Below are 16,393 nucleotides of genomic sequence, written 5' to 3'. Positions count from 1 at the left end.
AAGCAGCTTATAAGCTGAAAACAACTAATAAGCCAAAAAAAAAAAAGTTAGACTACCCCAATTTATTTTTTTTAGCTTATAAGCTGCAAACAGCTTATAGGCATAAGCCCATCCAAACAGACTCTTATTCTCTTCTCATGTATAGACATATGCAGTTCAATTTTAATTCTCCTACACAAATTTATTTCATCCGTGCACTTTAATATGTTCACTTTTGACTTTTCACATTCTTTAAGAATTGATAAATCCTATGTGGATACATGCTATAATACTGAATATTTATTCTTTTCTCATATATACACGTGCACTTCTATTTTAATTCTCCGATACATTTTTATTTCCTCCGTGCATTTTTACTTGTTCACTTTTGACTTTTCATGTTTTTGCGGAATATTTATTTTCTTCCCATGAGCTTCACAAATTGTACACGCAATGAATGCTTGTACCATGAGCTATATAACTTGTACACTTTATCCAACTATTTTTATATCCCACGTAGACATATGTCATAGTACTTAATATTTATTCTCTTCTCATGTATAAACGTATGCACTTCAAATTTTAATTCTCCTACACAAATTTATTTCGTGCACTTTAATATGTTCACTTTTGACTTTTCACATTCTTTAAGAATTAATAAATCTCATGTTGATATATGTCATAGTATTGAATATTTATTCTTTTCTCATGTATAAACGTGTGCACTTCTATTTATTCTCTGACACATGTTTATTTCCTCCGTGCACTTTTACTTGTTCACTTTTGACTTTTCACGTTTTTGCTGAATATTTATTTTCTTCCCATATTTCTTTTCTAATATATATAAGTGGCTTGGGGGTACGAACACAGTTGCCCAAACTTGTACCAAAAGCTTAACAAATTGTGCACGCAATGAATGCTTGTACCATAAGCTATATAACTTGTACATTTTACCCAATTATTTTTTAATCCCACTTGGACATTTCTAAAATATCATAGTACTTAATATTTATTGCATAGACGTATGCACTTCAATTTTAATTCTCCGACACATTTATTTCCTCCGTGCACTTTTACTTGTTCACTCTTGACTTTTCGCGTTGTTGAAAAATATAATATGTGTGTGTCGAAATTACTTGTTCATTTATAAAACCAAAGTAAAATTAATCCTTTCTAATAAATATTTTTGAAAATAGTCTATTGGAGAGAGACTATGACAAACGTCTAAGTGGGATAAAAAAGTAGTTAGTTAAAGTGTGCCATTTATATAACTTTTAGTACAAATTTACATAGCTATAGTTCGTCCTTTTTTCACGTTTAAAGTATTAAGAAAAAAGAAAAACTCATTTTCCTTCTTTGTCAATACTTTACTTATCTTACTCTCCTTTGCATTATCTGATTATTGTTTTTTTATATTTATAAGATGTATTACTTTATATTTTCATTTCGGAATTAAAATTTGGTGATTTAAATATGTCATAATACTTAATATTTATTCCATAGACGTATGCACTTCAATTTTAATTATCCGATACATTTATTTCCTCATATTTTTTAATTAATTTAATAAAAATATTTTATTAGTTTTGCTTTTAAAAAATCCAATATATACAACAATGGCTCTTATGTTGGATCTGGACAGTTAATTGATTGAGATGGATATCAACTTGTCGGTATACATATAAGATATTAAACAATTTAAAAGAAAAAATCAAAATATTAATTTTCCCTCAACTTCTTTACTAATTTTTTTTTCACATTGATGAACAACTTTCATTGTCATGACTACGATAAATTTTTAAAAATTATTTACAAAATACAAATCTTAAAGACAGGCTAATTAAAGTGAATAAATATGTTCGGCCCGTGTATCGCATGGGCATATATGGCTAGTTCTAATGATAAATGTCAAGTTGAGCTAAAAGGATAGTTGATCACACTATTTTGTATAGTATTTATTTGAGCGAGTTCAGTCATTCCTACTTAGAACCAGAGGCAGAAGATATTATGCTTGAGTATTTGTAAGTTTTATTAGAGAAAAAAAAAAATTTAACGTTTATCATAGTCCTTGACATCTGATAATCACGTGTTGAGATGGCCGAGTTGGTCTAAGGCGTCAGATTAAGGTTCTGGTCCGAAAGGGCGTGGGTTCAAATCCCACTCTCAACATTAACAATGTTGCCCGGGTTCAAGTCCCGGCAACGGAAATATTTTAGAACAACGGAAAAGGGCCAAAATTACCCCTGAACTTTGAGAAATAGTTCATTCATACCCTTTGTTATACTTTAGGGCCAATTATACCCTTACCGTTATACTATGGGGTCAATTATACCCTTATGTCTAACAGCTATCACGTGGCATCATCCCAGCCCTTCAAAATTATTTTCGCTTCAAATAATTTTTTACCCACTAAAATAACCCAACCCGACCCGATTTTTTTTTCTTTCCAACCAAGGGGTATTGGGTTGGCTTCGTATTAGTTTGGCTGGAAAAAAAATCGGATCGGGTTGGGTTATTTTAGTGGGTAAACAATTATTTGAGGGAAAAATAATTTTGAAGGGTTGGGATGATGCCACGTGACAGCTATTAGACATAAGGATATAATTGACCCCATAGTATAACGGTAAGGGTATAATTGACCCCATAGTATAACGGTAAGGGTATAATTGGCCCTAAAGTATAACGAAGGATATGAATGAACTATTTCCAAAGTTCAGGGATAATTTTGGCTTTTTCCTTTTAGCTTAAAAAAAAAAAAGTTCTTGACATCTGATACAATTACTATTCAAGGTAACTTATGTATCATTTAGTTAATTGACTAATTTCATATTAGATATATTTGGATTGTTGTTGTCCTCTTATGCAGGCGCGATTATATGCGATTGAACGGTAGTCTCTCCGTTTCATAATAAGTAATTTTTTACGCTTTTCAATTTTTTTTTTCAAAATAAGTGGCGCTTTAGGATTTCAAGAATACTTTGGACAGATTTTTTCAAAATTGACCTTAGTTAAAGAATCAAGATTCATTAGTTACCTTTTCTTTTTCAAGAATACTTAGAGTTAAGTTAGTAAAAATACTACTAATTTTTTAGGAATAAGCAATTTCTTAAAGGGTGTGCATAAGCTAAAAGAACCATTTATTATGGAGCGGAGGGAGTAATGAAGTAGTATAATATAAGTAGAGTTATAAGTGGTCGTGAAAGGAAAAGGAAACATGAGGCCTAGTCTAATTAATTCAATTTTAACTATTTCATGAAGCAAATGGAAACTCTTAACTCTATATCCTAGTACTACTTTGCAAGTCGTCTTATCATGCTCAATATTAGAGTAATATGTTGTTGTAGTTCAACTTAAACTTGATAGTATAAATATTCTATTTATATCATAAAACATAAAACTCTAAAAAAAGTTACCCTTAAAATTCTCTGTACATTTAGGTTTAACATGGATACAACATGGAAAACCGTAATTCATTGAACGCCAATTGAAAGAACAAGTACCGATACAGGGCATTCAGTCGGTTCGGTTCAGTTTAAGAAATTCGGTTCGGTTTTCGGTTTGGTAATAATGGTAACCGAAACCAAACTGAATTAAATTCGGTTCAGTTCAGTTTTTGCAATTTCGGTTCGATTTATTTTGGTTTGGTTTTTCGGTTTGGTTAAATTCTTTAATATAAATCCTTTAATACTTGATTTCACTCAATGTTAAATTCTTAAACATTGTAACTACTTGAATTAGCATAGTGCCAAATCTGCCCATCCACTACACCAGTAAAGAAATAGGGAAGTGAAAAATTTGATCCATTATCTCTTGGACATAACATGTGTATTTAAGAATTCAAACTCAAACAAAGTAGCACTGATGGTTCTTTATAAGAAACCAGCGCTTCTAATGAGCATGAATCACTGCACTCTGCCTTTGAGTTAATGAAGATGAGGATAAAGAGCATAAGCAGAGAGCCAGAGTGTGTATTTTGAAGAAGAACCCTAGTTTCTAGAGAGATTTGGCAGGCGGCTGGTATAATCATTTTTGGAGTAGGAAGTTGTGGACTTGTGTACATTGTAATGGTGTAATTGTTAGAGATAGGAGTTGGGTTGGTTATTTTATTTTGGGCCTATTTGTGGGCTGCGGGATTAGGTATTTGGCAGAACCCAAACCCAATGTATTATGTTTAGGGGAAAAATGGACTTGTTAATAAATTCGATTTTTCGGTTAATCGAATTAAAATATTTGAAAACCATAAATCGAAATGAATAACAAAATTTTTGAAAATTAAAACTGAAATCTGCCGAATAAACTGAAAAATCGAAACCGAATTTAAAAAAAAATCAGTTCGGTCGATTTTATCGGTTTGAACCGAATTGTGTCCAGCCCTAGCTGAAACAGCTCCACAAGTAGCATATATAACTCCTATACATGATTCGATCTTCCAACGACTTCACTAATTCAATTGAGCTATATTTTGGAGCAAAAGGACGTAGATTAGATTTAGGTCTGTTCTGTAGCCCTAGGCGTCTATATGACTATGTCATTCCAACACTTAAAAAGAAAAAGAAAAAAAACACTACTGGGAGAAATGGATTTTTTGCCCTTTACAAATATTTTTTAGTTTTTTGATTTTTTTTTTACAATAAATCTTCATTTTTTATACATAAGAGATCTGAAAAAGATATTTTCTTCTACTCAAATTGTAAGAGGTCAAGAGATTTTATTTCCTCTCCTTACCTTGGAGTACTAGGTAATATTTTCATATTAATGTGGCACAAATGAGTTAAATTAAGCAATATGGCGGGAGAAATTGTCATTTGGCCTTTTATAATTTTATTTTTTTATTTTAATGATCTTTTTATAAGAGATGTTCATTTTTACACATAAGAGATCAGAAAAAATCATTTTCTCCAATATGGCATAGGGAAATTAATGGAAATTGTAATTCATTTTTGTGTTGCTGCATTATCTTTTGTTAGTGTCACTTTGTTGGCGTAAAGTTTTGATAGCATCTGTTTATCAGTTGCTGTTTAACGATCTACTCAACATTTTGTTCTATGGTCTCTTTGACTTGCTTTGCTCTTGTTTGCTTTTTAATTTAACGAATGGTTACAACAACGAAACCCTCAAAAAAAAAAAGTATATCGTCACGTCTGATCTGGTTTTGATAAAAGTTACTACATGCCAGACAGTCAACACTCTCTACCAAAAGTAATTGCCCTAAAATTTTCCAAAGACGCAAGCAATATTGACAGTCAGCTTTGTAGACAATATTTGATCATCTCTTGTCAAAAAACACGGAAAAAATGGACAAGTAATATGGAGCGGAGGGAGCAAGCTACATCCTTGTAGTATCATTGTGAATAATATACATCCTTGTTATGTCTCAAAAGTAACAAATTACATGCGTTCGTTAGTAAAAGCCACAAAAATAACAGAATGAAGTAATTCACATGAGTTGCATGTGAGATACCAAGCGTCACCCAGAACATTCCTTCTTCAATCACCCATCAACCTGGCCTTTCTTACCATTTCAAAGCCTTCTCAGCTAACTGGGTCCAACTCTTTTAACAACTTGTGCATGTTCAGAATTAATCCACCACGTCAAAAAGAAATGATCTCCTATGATAAATACTGTATAAGTTATAAATTAGTCAAACCAAGTAATAATATTACATATGATGAAAGTAATATGTTGAACAAACTCAATCACATTGTTCGATAAGCTGATGGACAAGGTTGATTTTGTAGACAATAAAATTCGCGTCGAGAAAAAATAATAATCGAGACAGGAAAATATCGCAACAATCTTTGTATTTGATTTCAGAATATGAGTGTTACAATCTCTATGATTCCTCTGATTCGTCTTTTCAACAATAATTTCAAGGGCTTTTGAGCTTATTCTTGAACTTGATGGATTTGATCTTGACTTGTACTTGAATTCAAGGGCTTTTGAGCTTGATCTTGAATCTGGTGGTCTTGATCTTGAACTTGTACTTGGATTCAAGGGCTTGAAGCTTGATCTTGAATCTTCGTCTAGATCTCTAGAACTTCTAGAGAAATACTTGAATGCTTTTAGCTTGTAGAGAAATCCGCATCGTTTGATCCACGAGCTCTCTCTTGCTTCTTGTTAAAATTTCTGTCCTTTTTTCTGAATTATGAGACCCCTATTTATAGTTGTAGGATGGAGGAGTTGTGATAAGGACATGCTTCTTTCGACCAATCAGAATTAAGCTGACATGTCGATATTTGATTGGTCGGAACATGTCACTTGTACACGTGGCGCATCCTCATTGACCTTTGATTTGACTAGGCATGTTGCATCATTTTGACACGTGTCATGGCCTTATAGGCTCCTTTGTTTGACTTGGCATGCCACATCATTTGACACGTGGCACCAAAGTGGGCCTCATGGAAGATGACATCTTGGGCTTAGCAAAGTGGGCTCATCATTTACAGCCCAAATCGATGGATTAGCCCAACAGAATTGGACCATTAATTAAATTTGTATTAATTGGACTTAAATAATTAATCCAACTATACTAGTCTACAATATTTCTTTAGACTCATATATCTTGAATTTAATATAATCCGAATTTTCTGTGGGTTTAAATTTAATAAAATTTCATTGTCCACAAATGCCCCCTACTTCCAAGATTTGTCGGAGATATAAAGTATCAAACTTGAACGACAAGGCTTGAAGTACCTATAAATGCAATATTCCTCAATACTTTTCATTTTATCAATCTAAGACGTGGTCACTCCAAGCACCAAACCATCATCATGCCAATATTGCGTCCGCGCTACCATGCTTAGCTCGTCGTATAATCCCATATAGATCATCTCAGATAAATCCAAGAATTTGGTTCTACATGCTGAAACGCCAATATTTCTCAGATTCAAGCAGTCTCGCCAAAATATTCATATCTCGACGTAGGGGCGTTGAAATCACGAGCCGCAAAATTCTCAAGAAACTAGACTCATAAATATAGCATGTATCAAAAAATCAATATCAACAAACATATATATCATCCAAGATAAATCCAAGAATTTGGCTCTACATGCTGAAACGCCAATATTTCTCAGATTCGAGCAGTCTTGCCAAAAAAAATTCATATCTCGACGTAGGAGCGTTGAAATCACGAGCCGCAAAATTCCCAAGAAACTAGCCTCATAAATATAGCATATATCCAAAAATCAAAGCCAACAAAAATCTGAATAGTTCCAGATAAATTCAAGAATTTGACAATACATGCTAAAACGTCGATAGTTTCAGATTTGCGCAGTTTCGTCGAGAAATTTCATATCTCGATGTACGAACATCAAAATCATGAGCCGCCAAATTCTTAGGAAACTAGACTTACTAATATAATATTTTCCAAAAATCAAAGTTGGAAACCCTTTGGATCATCCCAGATAAATTTGGGAAATCCACCTTAGATCCAACTTGAAAACTTGACGGATTTGAAGGATTGAACTTAAAGGCTTGCTGGATTTTAAGACTTCAACTTGCAGACATGGTGAATTTAAAACTTTAGCTTGAAGACTAACATATTTGAAGGCTTCGCCTTGCAGTTGCGATGGCTTTGGACTTCAACTCAAAGAGTTACCGGATTTGAGGCCTTCAATTTGGAGACCAATGGTCTTGCAGACTTTAACTCCTTGATTTAACCACTTGCTAAGAGATTACAGTCATTCCATTGGAGAAACACATTTGTCATGGAGATTTGCCTTCATTGGACTACTGATATTTACTGAAAGTCCAAATTGAAGCAAAAGGATACTTGTATGTACGATCTCCATGCGTCTGGTCAGACGAACTTCATTTTGAAAAATGCATAGGGGGATGCGTTTTTTTTTTTTTTACTCATGCGACTGAACTTAGAATAAAACTCTAAGCGCCTACGTACCTCGGTGAAGAGGATCAAGTCATACCGTAGTTCAGAAAAATGAGTTTTTTTTTTTGTGTCCTAACTTTTGCCTAGGCTGCCCCTTGCGGGGTTTTCAACCTAGTAGACATTTTTTTTTTTGTGTCCTAACTTTTGCCTAGGCCGCCTCTTGCGAGATTTTCAACCTAGCGGACATTTTCTTGGGCCGTGCACCGTTTATACTCTTGCGGGCCAGGAGTTACATGCAGTTTATGCTCGTGCCTTAAGGAGCGTCATCTTGCTTCAAGGATAGTACTTTTTCAAGAACTTCGTGTTGATAGGACCGATCCTCAAGCCATCCGCATCAACAAGTTTGTAAGCGCCACTTGAATATGCTTCTTGTATGACATATGGTCCATCCCATTTTGAGGTGAATTTGCCCCCAGACTTATGGGAAATGATGATGGGTCTTCTTACTGCAAGGACTTGATCTCCCACTTGGAAGGACCTCAAGCGAACCTTTTTGTTGAAGGCACGAGATAGACGGGCTTGATAACATTCAAGATTTTGTTGAGCCTCCAGCCTTTTCTCATCAAGTGCTTCTAACTCTGCTAGACGCAATCGAGCATTTTCCTCTTCGGTGAGCCCTTCTTGAATAGCAAGTCGTAAAGAAAGTATTTGGCGCTCAAGTGGTAGGACTGCTTCAACTCCATAAGCAAGCGAGTATGGGGTTGCTTGCGTTGGCGTGCGGTAAGTTGTCCTATATGCCCACAAGGCTTCTTCCATTCGTTCATGCCAATCCCTTTTGGACTTGGAGACAACCTTCTTCAACAAGTTACACAAAGTCTTATTGAACGCTTCAGCTAGACCGTTGGCGGCAGCATGATACATAGAAGATTTACGCTGCTTGAAGCCGAAGAGATCACAAATCTTGTTCATCAATTTGTTATCAAATGGCTTGCCATTGTCCGTTATTATGTAACGAGGAATGCCGAAGCGGTAGATGATGTTTACTCGGATGAAGTTCGCAACATTCTCCTTCTTCACTTCTTTAAGAGCGACAGCTTCGACCCATTTTGAGAAGTAATCAGTTGCAGCCAAGATGTACAAGTGTCCACCAGAAGATTTCGGCAACGGACCAACGTCATCCAACCCCTAAGTGTCAAATGGCCAAGATGCGACGGTCGGGTGTAATGCTTGGGGCGGCTGATGTATAAAATTCGCATGAAACTGACAAGCCTTGCATCTTCGAGCATAGTCCAAGCAATCTTTCACCATCGTTGGCCAATAATATGCCATCCTTTTTATGTGGAAGTGGAGCTTTGGTCGCGATTGATGTGATCCACATACTCCTGAATGTGCTTCTTGCAAAGCTTGGACTGCTTCATCCTCCCCCAAACATCGCAAGAGTATCCCCTCAAAAGATCTTCTATATAAGGTATCCTTGTAGTAAAGGAATCGAGGTGCACGACGACGAATCTCAGTTCTTCTTCTTGAGTCTTCTGGAAGTATCCCATAACTTAAGTAGTCAATGATGGATTGTCACCAGTCTTCCTTTGCAGCTTCAGAAACAGCTACGAGATGCTCAAGCTCACTTTCTGCGCCTTCATCCTCATTTGACGGAGGTACTACCCATTTTTGACAGATAGTCACTTGTGTTTGATCTGGCAGAGTAAGCGCTGAAGCTAGAGCAACTAAAGCATCGACTTTCTTATTTTCCCTCCTAGGAACATGCTGAAGAGTCACATCACCAAGCCATCCTATCAATTTCTGAGCATAACCTTGATAGGGGAGTAATTCAGGCTTCTTGACTTCGTAGCTTCCCAAGAGTTGATTGATCACCAACTGAGAGTCACCAAAGACTTGAAACTGCAACTGCTTCATGTCGACGGCCATTTCAAGTCCAAGTATTAGTGCTTGATATTCAGCGACATTGTTGGAGCAACGTTGTGTCAAAGTAAAGGAGTATGGTAGAACTTCTCCCTGCGGAGTAACAAACACCACACCAGCACCAGCTCCATCACGTTGTGTAGCACCATCAAAGTACATTTTCCACGGAGGTTGAATTTCAATGACCATTGCATCTTCGTCGGGAAGTTCATCGGTTAGCTCCCAGTCATCAGGTATCGGGTGATCTGCTAGGAAGTCTGCCAATGCCTGTCCTTTTACAGCCTTTTGAGGGATGTATGTAATTTCAAATTGTTGAAACTGGAGGTACCACCTTGCTAGTCGATCACTGAGGACTGGTTTTGACATCACAAACTTGATGGGATTTGCTCTGGAAATGAGGTTAACACTATGAGCTTGAAAGTAGTGCTTCAGCTTTTGAATCGAGAAGACTAGTGCCAAACACAACTTTTCAATTGGCGTGTAATTCAGCTCATTAGGTGTCATCATTCTGCTCAAGTAGTAAAGATAATTTTCTTTCCCTTCGCTATTCTCTTGGGCTAACAACGCTCCAACCGACCTTTCTTGTGCTGAAATGTACAGTATCAATATGACTAGAACTGGAGGCTTCATTAAATATGACTTGATATTCTCGAAGGCATTAGTATATGCTTCGTCCCACTTGAAAGGGGCGCCCTTCTTCATGAGACGACTGAATGGTTGGCACCTCCCAGCTAAATTCGAAATGAATCTCCTAATATAACTCATGAATATTTCGAGGCTCAGGCATTTTCAAAATCGCATCAACTTTGGCTTGATCAATTTCGATTCCTCGATGTCGAACAATGAAACCAAGGAATTTTCCAGAAGTAACTCCAAAGGCACATTTCAATGGATTCATTCGAAGTTGATATCTTCGAAGTCGCTCGAACACCATTCTCAGGTCTTGCAAGTGGTCGCTCCTCTTTCTTGATTTTACCACCAAGTCATCCACATAACATTCAACATTTTTGTGGAGCAAATCATCAAAGATATTCTACATAGCCCTTTGATATGTGGCACCAGCATTTTTCAAACCAAAAGGCATCACTTTGTAACAATAAATACCCTTGGGTGTACGAAATGCAGTAAGTTCTTCATCTTTTGGTGTCATACGAATTTGGTTATACCCGGATGAACCATCCATGAAAGACATCGCCTCGTAACCAGTGGTAGCATCAATCATCAATTCTGGGATTGGAAGCGGGAAATCATCTTTAGGGCATGCATTGTTAAGATCCCTGAAGTCAACACAAACTCGAATTTGTCCAGTCTTCTTTTTTACGGGAACGATACTTGAAATCCATGTAGGATATTTAACTTCACGAATAAAGCCAGCTTCAATGAGTTTGTTGACTTCATTTTCGATTGAAGGAACCAAATCTGGTCTGAAATGCCTTTGGGCTTGCTTAACAGGACGGGCACCATTCTTGACCGCCAGATGATGGACTGCTACTTTGGGATCTAATCCAGGCATCTCTTTATAACTCCAAGCAAAAACATCCCTATATTCTTTGAGTATTTCCATGTAAGTGTCTTTTTTATCACCTGTTAGAAAAGCACTTAGGTAGGTGGGCCTTGGGTCTTCATCAGTACCAAGATTAACTTCTTTCAAAGAGTCTACTGTGGTCTCCACCCCTTCTTCAAGTTCTGAAGGAGCATCTCTAGCATCTTCATCCTCTCGAGGATCGCCATCATTGAAAGATATGTGGTAACACGAGGAGATGTCCTCCAACTTCTCGGCAACCTCTATCTGAAATGAAGTATCTTGATCACTTTGTGCAGTAATATGATATGAAGAACCTACACTTTCCTCATCTTCGTCACGCTTCTTGGTACACACTACAGTGTGAGACTTTGCTTTTAGCACCTTTCCACATGAAACCACAAGCTTTGTTTGTCGTCTCATTCTAGAAGGAATCAAACTCTGTATATCCCTCTGGGTTCCAGGCAAAGCAAGCGCTTTCACGCTTTGATAATCTCTGTGGAACTTGTTCTTCCTTTTCTTCTTCAGTTTTAATGGCCCTAATCTCTCAAATACAGAAGCTTTTGTGGCCGACTTTCCAAGACGATCAAACACTGAAGGCCTTTTGTTGGAAGCAACAGACTCATCTTCCACAGTGATGTAGTTGATACTTGCCCTTCTTATGGATATGCGAACTAGCAGAGGTTGTTTGTATCCCAAACCTTCACGTGATTGCATCATGCTAGCTCCTGATGGAAGTTTCCCTAACTTTGATGGCTCGTTGGGGTTGCACCCAGCTTTGACAAATAACTTGTAAGCATTTGGATCAAAGCCTTCATTTGTACGTTTTGTAGGGAGTGCAATATTTTGTGGCGGATTCTGAGCCACGAAGTCTCCAAGTAACTTTGAGGATAAATTTATCGCATCAATTCGTCTGATGGGAAGAGTTAGTCCCCCTAGGATATTTTCTTGAGCTTCAGATGGTTGACCTTCCTTTTTCTTCAACTTTGGAACATAGCAGAGCACGAGAGTTGTCTTCTTCTTCTTCTTCAAAGACACGGTGTTCCCTTTATTGGGACTGGAGTGTGACACCTCAGCACCAACTTCAACTTTTCCAATAGTCTCATCAGCTTTTTCAGTTGCGATCTTATCACTCTTGGTCGTTGCGATGTCATCGACTTTTACTTCTCTCACCATGTAGTTCTTCAAGTAGAACTTCGCATCGACGAAGTGTGATTCTGCTTCAGTAAATGGCTTATCATCAGCAACTATCTTCTTTTTGACACTGCCTTCGAGATACTTCAAACACTGATAGTAGGAGGATGGGACAACTTTGTTCTCGTGTATCCATGGCCTGCCAAGCAACATATTATATGAAGTCTTCGCGTCGATGACATGCATCCATGCACTTGATCGCAAATCTTCGATGGTGATATCTACTTTGACAGCACCTATGGCTCGTTGCCTCCCTTGATTGAATCCTTGTATCATCAAGCGACTTTCAGAAAGTTCTTCAGTTGTGATGCCAAGTTCCTTCATTGTACGAATAGGAAGAATGTTAACTCCAGATCCATCATCTATCAATATTCTGTTTATCCTCTCGAGGGCATAACCCACCATGTACAATGGACGATTATGTAGTGTTTCACCAAGTAGAAGATCGTCATCTGTGAATGTGATTCTTGCATCACATATGTGTACCTCTTTCAAAGAAGATTCAACAGGCTTTTCAGATGATGGCAGAGACAATATTGATAGGTTTTCATCATTTGCTTCCTCTTTATCAGTATTGAAGCATGATGCCTCAATGTTGTCTCGAGCAGTGTTATTGTGGAACCAGCTTGGTAGGAATTCCCCCAAAGTCACAAGACGTCGTGGTTCTTGATGGTAGTTCTCCTCCACTTTTTCTTTCCTCGGACGCTCAACTGATTTCTGCTTCCTTAGTCTTCTAACCATCCCTTTTCTTGTTGGTTGTTTAGATGATTCTTTTCGTGGACTTGTTTTACAGCGTCTCCGCCTAGTCACCAGAATCCAACCTTCATCATTGGCTTCATCAATTTGGGTTCTATCTTCCTCCAATAGTCCTCCCTCATGTTCTTCAAAGCTGTATATCTGGACCGAATCAAAAGAGCCAAAGGTGATAGAGACTTGATTCGAACTTGCCTTCTCATCATCAAGCAAAATCTTGTTTTCATTAGCCAACTGCATGACTTTATCCTTGAAGACAAAGCACTTCTCAAGAGGGTGACCCACAAGTCGATGATACTTGCAATAGTTTGGGTCGTTTGTTCTTCCAGCTTCATTGGGCCGCTTCATCTCTGGTAACTCAATGAGCTTCAGCTCAAGTAGTTCATCAAAAATTTCAAGGGCATCAGAATCTAGGAAAGGGTATTCTCTTTCTTGCATCTCCTTCAAGGTAGACTTTCGACTTTTGTTGTCTTGGAAGGAAGTTGATTTCATACTCTGCTTCTTGCTCACCTTCGTAGTAAACTTTCAGGAGAGGCGTTGACGTTCATGGATTCTTTATTATCACTCTTGGGGATGAACTTGCTCCATTTCTTGGGTTCCTGCTTGTCCTTTCCTTTGCGAGGGTCGTAGACAGGCATTACTTCATTCCCAGTGGAAGACATGCTCAACTCCATGTCATGAGCACGAGTAGCTAGTTCTTCAAAAGACCTTGGCTTAATTCCTTGCAATATGTAGTGAAGCCCCCAATGCATTCCTTGGATACACATCTCTATCGCAGAAGCTTCGCTGAGCCTATCTTTGCAGTTTAGACTCGCATTTCTCCATTGATTGATGAAATCGATAACTGGTTCGCCCTTCCTCTGGAGAGTGCTCGTAAGCTCAACCATGCTCACGGTACACCTTGTGCTATAAAAGCGGTTGAGGAACTCCTGCTCGAGTTGCTCCCAACTATCAATAGAATTAGGCTCAAGATCAGTGTACCAGTCGAAGGCATTTCCTTTGAGGGAGCGGATGAACTGTTTGACGAGATAGTCTCCATAAGTCCCAGCGTTGTTACATGTTTCAACAAAATGTGCAACATGTTGCTTTGGATTTCCCTTGCCTTTAAATTGTTGAAATTTGGGAGGTTGATAACCGGCGGGCATCTTGAAGCTATCGATTCTTGTAGTGTACGGCTTTCCGTAAGTAAACGAAGACTTGGCAGCAATTTCGTACTTATCCTTGATAGTCCCTTCGATGAACTCCTTTAGTCGGTCAAGCGGAATCATCCCTTCAGAAGAAACAGGAATTTCCTTAGTAGGTGGTACTTGCTTTGCACGAGGTTCAGTCTCTTGTACTTCTGGACCCTTCCCAGGTGCGTGGCTGGATTCTCCTTCCATTAATACATCCATCTTGTCCATCAACTTCTCAATCTGAGCGTCTTGATTTTGCACATGCTTGGCCAAGCCATCAATCACTTTTGCCAAATTTTCCAGTGTCTCCTCCATTGACGAAGCGTTAGTTACCATTGCTTGCATGATTGTTGGGGATGTTGGAGAATAGCATGGATTATCGCATAAGTTGATCTTTGACTGGCCTACTTCATGTGGTGTGAGTGGAGAGGATCCATCACTTGAAGTATCATCATCTTCCTTCATAGCAAAGTTCTTGGATCCAGAGAGATCAAGTAGAGCTAGAGTCTTCTTAATCTTTTCAGCAATGCTGCTTCCTTCCTCTGATGCATCAGTAGAGGATCTCGCTCCTTTTGGAGATGAAGATCCAAAAACAGGAGTTGTTACGGATGAGACTTGGAGTGCTTGTTGTCCCAACATGCTTGCTTTGTTCCTCGTAACTGGTCCAATGCTACCAAAGGTCATGTCGAGGATGTTTTCCACATCAGCAGAGAACTTAGAGCTAGCAACCTTGGAGGAAACTGATTTGGAGTTGATCTTCTCTGAAGTCATCTCGATGTTGTTAAACTTTGATGATTGAAAAGTTGAGATGAGAGGTAGAGATTGTCCCACTGGGCGTGCCAGAATTTGTTTGCAACAAATTTTAATATATATGGAAAATAAATTGCAACCACAAATATAAAGAGGTTTTATTTATCAAGATTGTGAGTACAAATCTGTATATTCTCTTGATTCTTCTCTCCTAAATATTCACCATAATTCGAGGGCCGTTAGTAGCGTATTTCTCGAACGTCGGATGATTTGGATTTGAATATGTGGACTTTCTTGGGATGTATTTGATCTCCATGAAAGGATAATGTGGATCTTCTTGAAGTATTTGGTTGTCAAAAAATATCCGGCCATATATTGACCTCTTCTTGAATACCCATGATTTTATAGGATATCTGAGATCCTTTTCTTAGGGAATATGTGTCCCTTTATATAGGCGTGAGCTAGGGTTTAGGGTGGAGTAGCCTCCAAGAAACCCTAAAAAATATTGGGCTCAAGTTGTAGAGTCCCAAAAAATTCCGATGTCTACAAATGCCCCCTACTTCAAGGTTTGTTGGTGTGTAGGCTTGCCGAAACTCAAAGACGAAGTTTGAAGTATTTGTGACAACTTTCTTTTTTTTCGTGTCACTTTTGAGACGCCATCGTAATGTCCACTTCTTTTACAAAGTGTAGTTTAAAAAATGACATGGAGGAATCTGATTTGAACCATTAAATCAAATAGTAAATGGGTACCCCATTGAACTATTTTTCCTTCTTTACTTTGTAAAAGGATCTTCCACGAGTTTCCTTTGCCGAATATTGGGATACCAAATTGTACACTGAATAATAACATTCAATGTAATTCATGCTCTTCCACGTGGAACTAAGTTGTAGTCACCCTCATATTTTGAGAATCTTGGCTTACAGACGTGCAATTTTATTTGTTTATCAGAAGAAGAAATATTTTTCGTCCCTTATTTGTGTTGACACCCAATTTTGTCCCGTCTCTCTGCCGAAATACCTATTTTGCGCTTCTAATATTTTTTTGGAAAAAATAAAAATATATATATATATTATGTGTTTACTATAATTATTAGCCTCTTATCAATACCGCTATTGCATTATTCTATTAATTACTCTTATTACTATTACCGCATTTTATTATTATTATTATTATTATTATTATTATTATTATTATATATTACTATTATTATAATTCATAATTTTTTATCATTTCGGCATTTTACCAGCTTACGCACACGCATCGCATTTATCTTTGC

The 16,393-nt window shown here is 37.6% G+C and overlaps 1 non-coding gene across 1 annotated transcript; it reads left to right on the top strand.

The window, feature by feature from the left end:
• Positions 1–2,067: 2,067 nt before the first annotated feature.
• Positions 2,068–2,148, top strand: TRNAL-AAG (transfer RNA leucine (anticodon AAG)). The gene has a single exon. It is a non-coding gene; the product is annotated as a tRNA-Leu (tRNA).
• Positions 2,149–16,393: the final 14,245 nt, after the last annotated feature.

The sequence above is a fragment of the Lycium barbarum genome, chromosome 9 (genome assembly GCF_019175385.1).
Source record: "Lycium barbarum isolate Lr01 chromosome 9, ASM1917538v2, whole genome shotgun sequence".
Taxonomy (NCBI): Eukaryota; Viridiplantae; Streptophyta; class Magnoliopsida; order Solanales; family Solanaceae; genus Lycium; species Lycium barbarum.
The sequence above is the reverse complement of the archived record's forward strand: the minus strand, read 5'-3'. Positions and strand labels throughout refer to the sequence as shown.